Source organism: Bactrocera latifrons, unplaced genomic scaffold (assembly GCF_001853355.1).
Source record: "Bactrocera latifrons isolate USDA-ARS-PBARC rearing strain unplaced genomic scaffold, ASM185335v1 scaffold_78, whole genome shotgun sequence".
NCBI classification, from domain to species: domain Eukaryota; kingdom Metazoa; phylum Arthropoda; class Insecta; order Diptera; family Tephritidae; genus Bactrocera; species Bactrocera latifrons.
The window spans coordinates 974279-985182 of NW_017537467.1; positions in this window are offsets into that span (position 1 = coordinate 974279).

A 10904-nucleotide genomic window follows, 5' to 3' on the forward strand; every position below is an offset into this window, starting at 1 on the left:
GCATTCTCAGGGCGCTGATCAACGCATTGAATTGATCCGCTGTACTTTTGAGTGCCGTGGAGTAAGGCTGTCGTCAGCAGGTACCCACGTTAAACACACCGGACGTTGTTTCCGCTTTAATTAGTTTTTAAGCGCTTATTCCATGTTCACAACACCATTTGTCGCACTTTACTTAATTGGTGTATTGATGAATGAATGCCACTGAGAGAAAACATTAATTTTTGTACTCTCGCAACAGATCGCCTCTAAATTTTAATAGTTTTGTTCACCTAACGGTTGTGCGTGACGAATTGAGATATCTCGATGAAACTTGGTATATTGGTTCCTTATTACTCATCCCGATTAGTATAGGTATTTCGAGTTCGTAAGTGGACTATCATATCATATATTTTAAGCCACTTAAGCCACAAAAACCAAATACTCGTATACTACAAGTACATATGTAGACACTGACAATGTGAAAATGAATGAAATCCGAAAATAACCCAGCCCACTCCCCATATAACGGTACTGTCAAAAACTACTAAAAGCCCGGTAAATCAATAACTAACTGCGACAGAGACATTGACCACCAAGATGGTATAAGTGAGCTTTATGGGAGCTGGGTGTAAATTGGGCCATAGACGTGGCACCGCTCAGTGAGTGTACCTAAAATTATTTAAATCCAATAAAACCAAGCCCTAGTCCTAGGTACCGAATAAACCTTAAAGTATTTCCCTGGCTTTGATTCGTGGAAGTTGCATAATTATAAAATGTTCGGGTGCACCCGAACTTAGCCCTTTCTTATTTATTTACTGTAAAATTTATCTATTTTCACCCATTTCCATTCAGTATGAGAAGATGCGTGAAAAACAGTTATTATAGCTTTAATGGTTTGTGGCAGTAAATTACAAAATTGACTCAAGTCGAGTGACGGTATTTTGTGGGAGTGGCAATGGGCAGATTCCACCTGTATGCCACTAACCAACTTCCTCAGAATAAGGAACGTGTGTAACAAGGTTCATTAAAATATTTTAGATTTTACCTAAGTTATCGCTTGCACGGATAGTCGGACATACAGTCAATCGGAATTCAATTCGCCTCGTCATTCTGAATATTTATATATAATTATATATTCATTTTGATTAGTTATAGCTATTACAAACAACCGTTAGGTGAACAAAGCTTGTTTCGAGATTATAAAAATGCCACTGTTTTTTAACCATTATTTTCATATTGCATATGTTTCTTCAAGTGTAATGTGAGGAACACAATGCTCACGACTGACTACAGCAGCACGACAGTGAACTGAAAATGGTGTTGTGAATCCTACTACATGAACGTTTGTGAGAGGGCAGCAACATAACAATGGCCGGCATGTACACAAAACAATGCAGTTGTCCATTTTGCATGTACAAAATTTCGTTGTGGCCATACTAATACCTTGCACTCAATGAAATTTGAATATTTAGTTCAAAGTGAAATTTTTAAGCAAAAAATAAGTAAATAGGTAAATTTATTCGTTTCAAATTATCAATTGCTATTACAAATGATGTAACAGAGCTATTTTATGCTTTTATTTGTAAAATAACGTCAAGTTTGTTTGAGCTTTGAGTAATTTTACATTTTACATATTAGTGGCATCACCACTCTACCTCATCTCTCTATCTTCCATTCTACTGTCAACTCTACTGTCGTCCTACTGCCGTTGGCAAATATAGGATCAAATTGAAGTTAGCGAGAACGACAACTGTCGGCCTGCAGTCGTTTAGTCGTGCAGCTGTCAAAATAGGTCCGTCCATAAGAACGTGTGTATTTTAATATTTGACAGATGTCGTTTGCAGTCTGTCGCGAGCATTGTATTCCACACATAACACTTGCGTGCTTATGCTGCGAATGTGTTGCACTTAATGAAGCGCATACGCACCCAACAACCACAAATAATTTAAATTGCTTGTCTGCTCATTATTCATTATTTAATAGCATGCAAACGAGTTAACTCACACATAGACATAGTGAAATTTCGCGGATGATATCTTCGTCATATTTTCCTTTTTACTCTTCTTTACATTTTGGACGTCATTTTGTTTTGAGTATACTATCAAGCTTATGTAACATATGTGTGACCATCATTTCTAGTAGCAAATATAAGCACTGACTTTCAACTGAATGTAATGCTCAAGGATATTTAAGGGCTGTACTGCTCTAAAGCGTTGAAAAATCAAAAATCACTTCCAGATTTTTAAAAGTTTATACAACGAAACATTTTAAATTAGGCTTAATTTAAGTACTTTACACCGTAACTAAATATATTATAGAAAAGTTGATCCTCTGCAACATAATTCCAATTCCTTTCAATATTTTTCAATTATCATAGTACTTTATGCCGAAGTAGTGAACACTTGCAGAAGGGATTCGGTAATTAAAAATATGTATCCAGTTTTTTACATCCTTTCTTGGTTAAAACTATATAAAACCAAGAGAAGGATAACCTGGCATTTAATATGCAAATTTTCAGGGATCTAAGCAAGAGAAGTAAATTCAGATGTTGAAAGAACTTTGTGTGTATGTGTCTGATTGGTGTGTAGAAACTCAATAAATATTTATTCGATGAAAGTTTAAAATGAATACATGGTATTTTATTAACAAATATTTTCGATGTTAAACATATCACTTCATTTCATTACGACATACTCGTACATAGTACTTATATATTTATTCTAAAATCAAATCTGTTTTACTCAAAGGGGCTATATGAGGAATAAACCCTTCCATATTTATCACATGTAATACATATATGTATATAATATAATAGGAATATTGAAAAAAGTAAACTAAGCAATCGGGCTCCGTTATATTATGGATATCCAATTTAGGCAACATAGAGAGCAATTTCTATATGTGGGGGCTTGGAGAAATTTTGACTAGATTTCGCAGCGAATTACAATAACATACCTAACAAATTAACCGATATTTATATTCTCGCAACAAAGTTGCTAAGGAGAGTATTATAGTTTTGTTCACATAACGGTTGTTTGTAAGTAAGCGTCAGGTATAGGGTATAAGTAGTAGTTGGTATAAGTGATCAGGGTGACGAGTAGACTAACAAAAAACGTCAGAAACACTTAATTTTATGGAAGAAATGGCAGAAAGAAGCTACACCCAGGCTTTTTTTTATTACTTAAAATTGAAAGTGGGCGTGGCGTCGCCCACTAATGGAGCAAAAACCATATCCAGGAACTACTCGACCGATCTCAATGAAATTCGGTATATAATATTTTCTTAACACCTTGATGATATGTACGAAATATGGGTGAAATCGGTTCACAACCACGCCTTCTTCCAATATAATTTTGAATTCCATCTGATGCCTTATCTGTATAACATATAAATTAGAAACCAGCGGAATAAACTTTACACAAATACCGTATTTGAGCTGAGGTATCCCTTATGGAAAAATTGTCGTGATCGGACTATAACTTTTCAAGGTCCGTAATGTCGAACACAAAGAACTCAGTGCCTAACCTAACCTAACCTAATTTTTCACCGAAAATATCGGTAAATTTCTCAAATATTTGAACGTAATTCAGAGGGCATCATCTTTATACTCTCGCAATAAAGTTGCTGATAACGGTATATCGTCAGATATATGGTTACATATACCAAATTGATCAGGGTGACGAGTAGAGTTGAAATCCAGATGTCTGTCTATCCGTAGGTGCAAGCTGTAACTTGAGTAAAAATTTAGATATCTTGATGAAACTTGTCATGCGAGAGTATAAAATGCTCACTGACACCGGAAATTTGCCCTTCCTTGCTTGTTTTGATAAAAAGTTAGCCACGAACATTGGGTTTCGTATACTCGGTATCTGGGACATTGAAAGATTAAGGTCCAAATTTCAAAAGCATTAGACGTCAAATAAAATAGATAAACGATACAATTTTTTTACAATATGAAAAGGCGTGGTTGTAGATTGATTGTAGTTAAAATTGTTGGTTAAAATAGGTCAGTAGTTCCTGTCATGCCCATTATCCAATTTTTATACCGGATCCTGTGAAACCAGTCTGTACCACACAGAAAATTAAAATTAATGCTTCTGAAATATTTATTAGTGTTATATTGATAGAGTTAGGTATTATGTTAGTGGTTTGTGGATACGTTCATTAAACTAATAATTGTTTCGACGTCTCATCATACTGATCATTTATTACATATTAATTTAAGGTGACGGATACAATCGTAACATGAACAAAACTATAATAATCTAGAGCAACATGTTGCTAGAGTTAAAAGAAACTACAAACGAAATTATATTCATTTAGCGAACCTTTCCTTCGAAATTTCAAAGCTTTTAATATATAAAGCTCTTAATTATGGTTATTTTTTGGTTTTTTAGTCTCAAAACTCTTTTCCACTTTGCAATTACGTCTCATTTCATCACACACCACTGTGCGCCATTCCACTCTGCAGCGAAATTAATTATTCATGCAAATGAGCTTAAAATCTGCTCGGCCATTTTCGTTCATTAAATCGCATTTTCTGCGGTCAACAACATAATTTATTGCTAATTAAATTATTTCAATTTGTTTTATGCTTTTTTATGATTCTTCTTGTTGTTGCTTCGTTTTTCACATTTTACAAATGCTTCACGCGCATTTCAACCGAGCTTCGCCAGAGCTCTCTATGCCGTAGTATTATTAACACGGGGAGCCTGCCATTTCCGATGCATATTAATCATGAGAATAATGCGTGCAAACTTATGGAAATAAGTTCGTGAAGCATTTGTGCGATTGCACTCACATAGCGTCAAGTGAGTGTTGGTGTGGTCGGTCAAATGCTATTTACAGCGCGTTCACGCTACCTCGGCTTGTTAATTTGTTTCCTAATTAAACTAATGAGCGACTAAAGTCAATGTGCAATTATGCACAGTAGAATTCATTTGCCGCAGCAAATCAGCTTTGACCGCCTATGCTTTTGCAAAGACAATTGCTAATTGATGGGTATTTTAATACTATAGGTATCTACGCAAAGTATACAAAAGTTCCGAAAACTAATCACGTTTTCGATTGTGGTCCTTAGATAGAGATATACAATTATATATAAATCAAAATTAGCGCAGAAGCGAAGAGCGCAATTTGCACTAAAAATTAAACAAATCCTATACCGAAATGTAGGCGTTATACAGCACAGCTTGCACTCCAACGCTCTAACAAGTTATTTAAGTTGAACACACTTTGCAGTTAGTTTTTGACCAATGATAAATATCATAAACAATACAATCGTTCAGCGTCGCCGAGGCTGCACTGGGTTTTCTCCAGAGGTAAATGGGTGAACCCCCTCCCTAAATGAATGTTCTAAGTCCTTAGAAACTTTAATAACTACTTCAAAGTTTTTGAGTAATTAGTAAAAGTAGTATTTTATGCTCTCAAATATTTCTGTACTAAATTTGCTTTCTTGTTTAAGTTAGGAAACAAATTTATTTAATACGATTTTAAAAATGAATAATGTATAAATCAGTTCAGTCAATAATATGTTTCGGATTACACCGGAATAAATGAATACATACCTATATAAGATTTGACACTTAATAGGAAGCTAGAACTTTGAATTCAAACATTTATTTGTCGATCTAAATGATGGAAAAGATATTCTTTTTAAAACTGTTGAGTATCGAGTTTTTTAACATGCATTTCACAATCTTCAATTATTTTGAACTCAGAAGTTAGTTTTTGAGCTTTGGCGGCAGCAAATACGTCAATAAATGCCTGGACATCTAACTTCTTGGCAGTGTTGATAGTCCTGAACTTCGAGCACGACTTATGAAAATGTTTGATCTTTGTACTAAACGAAAGTTTACCACTTGCAACCGAAACGAGTAAATCTCTAATTTTCTAGCATCAATGGCAGTCAATTAGTTATATGGAGTAAGTCGTGTTTCGAATGTGCATCGTAAACGTGTCTGAGGAGATTAGATTCGGACATCTTATCAGATAAATAAACGAAAAACTGTTTTACAAATTTTTTACAGCAATGATAGTAAAGCCGTCAGGACTTGCTCTATTGACTGAAGGTTTTGAAACCAAATACAGCTCATAACCAGTAAGGAAGAGCAAAGTTCGGGTGTCACCGAACATTTTATACTCTCGCATGATAAAGTGATAATCGAGATTTCAATATACGTCATGTACATATTTTTTTATTTTGCTGTAAAATTAATTAGAAGAGGTTAGGTTAGGCACTGATTTCTTCGTGTTCGATATCAGGGACCTTGAAAAGTTATAGTCCGATCACGACAATTTTTCCACAAGGGATACCTCAGCTCAAATACCATATTTGTGTAAAGTTTTATTCCGCTTTCATAATTTGTTCCTAATGTATATATTATACAGAGAAGGCATCAGATGGAATTCAAAATAGCGTTACATTGGAAGAAGGCGTGGTTGTGAACCGATTCCACCCATATTTCGGTGTTTCAGGCGTGGTTATTATCCGATTTCTTCCATTTTTGAACTGTATATGGAAATGCCTGAAGAAAATGACTCTGTAGAGTTTGGTTGACATAGCTATAGTAGTTTATGAGAGATGTACAAAAAAGTTAGTAGGGGGCGGGGCCACGCCCACTTTTCCAAACAAATTACGTCCAAATATGCCCCTCTCTAATGCAATCCTTTGTGCCAAATTTCACTTTAATATCTTTATTTATGGCTTAGTTATGACACTTTATAGGTTTTGGGTTTTCGCCATTTTGTGGGCCTCGCAGTGGGCCGATTTTGCCCATCTTGGAACTTATCCTTCCTATGGAGCCTAGAAATTCGTGTACCAAGTTTCATCATGATATCTCAATTGTTACGCAAGTTACAGCTTCCACGGACGGACGTACAGACGGACGGACAGACAGACCCTGATCATCATATCTAACTCTTTTAGTTTTAGGACTTACAAACAACCGTTATGTGAACAAAACTATAATCTCTCTTTAGCAACTTTGTTGCGAGAGTATAAAAACGCACACAATTTTTAGGTTTGTCCTCGACGGATTAAATCTTTACTGGCTTACCGTAAATATTTCCATTCAGCAAACTCTATGGGGGCCATTTATACGAAAGTCTATTTAACCCCAGTAATACTCTAGCAAAATCAAGCCATAAATCAACTGTTTTAATTGGAAAATACAAATACTGCCTTCTGAGTCAAACGCTATTAAGCGTATATACTGGAAAATGTGCTTTAATATTTAATCTAAGTCCATTTGTCTCGATGTGTCTGTAGGTGTCGATGAGCAAAAGGATAATGAAAAGCTGTGATGCAATCTGATCTTAAATTCGATGCAAATTCCAACTTCAATTTGGGACTAATTAAAAATTCCATAGCATTTCACAGCAACCGTTGGCAAGTTATAACACGAGTTACCGGTCACTTTACACGTAATTAGAAAGTTTCTCCGTCCGCGACTAGACGCGCGGTACCGCTTAGTACCACAGTCCTTGTTCTGCTGCACATTTTGGTTGCGCTTCATTTGCGCGAATAGGCAAATGTGATTTGGGCGAAATGAAAACAAAAACGTGCTAATTGCAATTAATAATGCAGGACACTGAGTGGCGCCTTAACGCCAGAAGCCTACATACAATTTTAAATGAGCAATGAGGTCTCAGGCTGTGAACTAAGAGGGAGTACTCATTTCGCAAACAAATATTCACAACATTCGGAACTGTGAAAAATATAAACAGTGTAAATGCGATTTGCTAAACAAATTTGTTTGTAAGTCCGAAGTAGTAATATTATAAACTGCAAATTCGCTTTAAAGCAATTGTGAGCACCATTTACCAACAACGGATTACGACAATTGTTAACTAGCTAGCCTGCAGCAGCCTTGTGGCCAATTCGCTGCTGCTAGCAAGGGCAGAGTAATCCGACGCCGGAAATAAGCAGCTAGCTAAAGTGTTAATTGTCATAAATGGTTGTCATTGTAACCGTAAACGACAGTAGATATTTACATCATTGCCCGCCGCTCTACGCCGCACCGAACGGCGTCACATCAAACAGTCCAGCAAACTCTCTTTCAGGTATTCAAACGTATGTGCCGAATAAAGAAAGTAATAGAAATGTTCCAGGACAGGCTAATGGGTAAGCACTATCAAAGTGACAAAAAATGCAAATGTTGGTATGTCTGCTAGCCTGAGTTCATGTGAGCGAAGTAGGCTACAAAAATGGAGTTGGTTGTGTGAAAAGCTGCGCTGAGTACATTTTCACTTCCTCACTCTACCCAATAAACCATGCATATTACCTTTCAGCAACCAACCCCACTTGCATAGTCAGAGTTGCGCATTTAAACACTCAAACTAATCCACTCTATAAATTTTACATGCTCTCAATATATTCACACATGCTAGTTCTTCCTTGAATACTGCACATGCGCACTTAGTTCCTGAAAGAACTCTTAACTTACTCAACAATCACTCAGACCAAGCATAGAGACACGCCCTCGCTGTGCAGCCAATCGTGACGCTTCACTTTCCTTTTTACTGTTATTCACTCAAAGCTGCAAAGCAAAATACTCTCGCATGGACTACTTGCACAAAGGTTGTTGCTGTGCGGCGGATTTTCCAATATGGCCGCGTCGCAGGTACCGAGTACTCTCGCTGTTAATATTCCATTTATTATATCGTAATCTCCGTAGTGCGAAGATTGCACGCATCCTTTTTCTCACATTTGTGATTTTGTACTTCACTGAAATCGTCCGCTGATATTCCAAAGCCAGTTATGGTGCATCAGTTAATGGTGCAGTAACTGTCACTATCCGCAAAATTCTCCACTTTGTGACTTGCCAAATGACTTAGCGTCCACCGCAAAACGGCACTTTACCTCTATTGCTGAAACCGTCGTTAAACTGCGACCTTTACATCGCTACTTGTGTGCAATTCAGTTCTATGCTTATTGCAATCAGTGTGCTTTGGAAAACCTCAAGAAAATACTATACGTCGGTGGGGTTCTATGTGTCTAATGCCTTCAATGGTTCATGTTTTTAAGTATATTCTGGGGCACTTAGTTCGTTACCAAAAGTTTATTTCTCTTATTTCAGCTGACTTCTCACACAACTCTCACTAACCTACTCTCTGTCTAGTTCTGCCATTTTCGCATTTGACAGCCTCCATTCCCCTCGTTGTCTGCGGTTATATTGCCAGTCGTTTTCATAACTGCAAATTGCTTTGGATATTAAGTGCTCGGCTGTGCATGCGAAGACCTCCTATATACCATACTTATTTCTATACAATATAGATTTACAAAAAGAGTCTCATTTACAACGCAGTTGTGATTATTTTTTAAGCAAACTCCATTTGACCGTTCATATTGTAAATTGCTGGGATTATTTGAACCTCATTAGAACGCGGAATGGAGTATGAAAAATATAAGAACTTTACAAATTGAAGTTTAAATTGGAGTCGGCTAAATCGTTTCTCGTTTTGATTTTCCTTTTCGACTTCGGAATGCACGCAAAGTTCTTTCACTTTGTACTTATATTTCAATTAATAGTGAGTAGAGTTTGCAAATCAGAAACAACATCGGCGCTTTGGGTAATAGTAGAATGTAAAATATTCATAAAAAAAATATATGTACCGATAGTGAAAAAACTTTCTTAGGTAGGGTGTATCTACCATATGTAGGTTTTGAGACAACTTTTAGGGTGTCAATATACAATATTTACAGACTTACAGCTGGATATCTCGAATTCCGAGGTGAACTTACTATAATGACTGGACAAAGTAGCAATCATTTGTCTACTGTTTCACACGACAGTAACATACATATAAATTTTTAAGGCGATTGTTATGGAAAAAATTGTGCTAGAGATAACAGAATCGACCTGAACAGTTTTCAGGAACCGTATGAACACATTTGGATTAACATTTTAGGTACAAATTCTGATGCTGCAGAATACATATGCAGCTGATACTCAAATCTAATGTCGAGTAAAGATCGAAATATATGCATAGCACTAGAAATCATACTCCTAAGTTGCTTTCCCCGTTTCCTTGACCGCCTCCCAGTTATGACCATTTGCAAATTTCAAAGAACTTCTCAACTCAAAAATCAAAATACCAAGATCTATATTTGAAAGCATTAAGTATTGGCCTTTAAGGAAATCTTAACCTAATTTGACAGCATGTAAAACAGATAGGCATCAACTTGCATATCAAACTAAACAATCGAGCCCGTTTTGCACTTCTTCTTCAAATTCGAATTAGACTTCTTACGAAATACAACAGCGCCAAGTCTTTTACTTTACCTAGAATCTTTAAGCACTAATAAATTTTTTATATATGCTGACATAGATTGCTTTGAAATAAAATAATTTTACCGAATATAACTGTTGGTGACTGTGTTACTCATAATTGTAGATTTTTCTAAACAGGAACAAGAAAAAACGCTAACTTCGGTTGCTCCGAAGCAATAATATACTTCACAAAAAGAAAAAAACTTTCCATTCAAAAATATTATTTTTATTGGTCAGTCTGTATGACAGCTATTTGCCATAGTTGTCCGATAAAAAAAATTTTTGGAATGTTTTTGTTTTCCTTTGTCATTATTTTGTACTGAAGACACGTTGTACAATCGTGTAACGCGCCATTTTTACTAAGCTTAAACTGTCAGCTGTCGTTTTGTTAGGAAAGAATTATTAACAAGAAGAACTAAGCTCGGGTGCAACCGAATATTTTATACCTTTGCAACTTGCAAGAATCCAGGGAAATACTTTAAGGTATACTATAAAATGCCAACCAGAGTATCGAAAACCCAGAAGTTTTATATACACATGAAAATCATAAGTTTTTATGCTAGTGTAAATATTTTTTGTTGGATTGCCTACTAAAACAAGTTTACGTAAATACAACTCTGAACACAATGTATTCGGTTCGTCATAACTGAT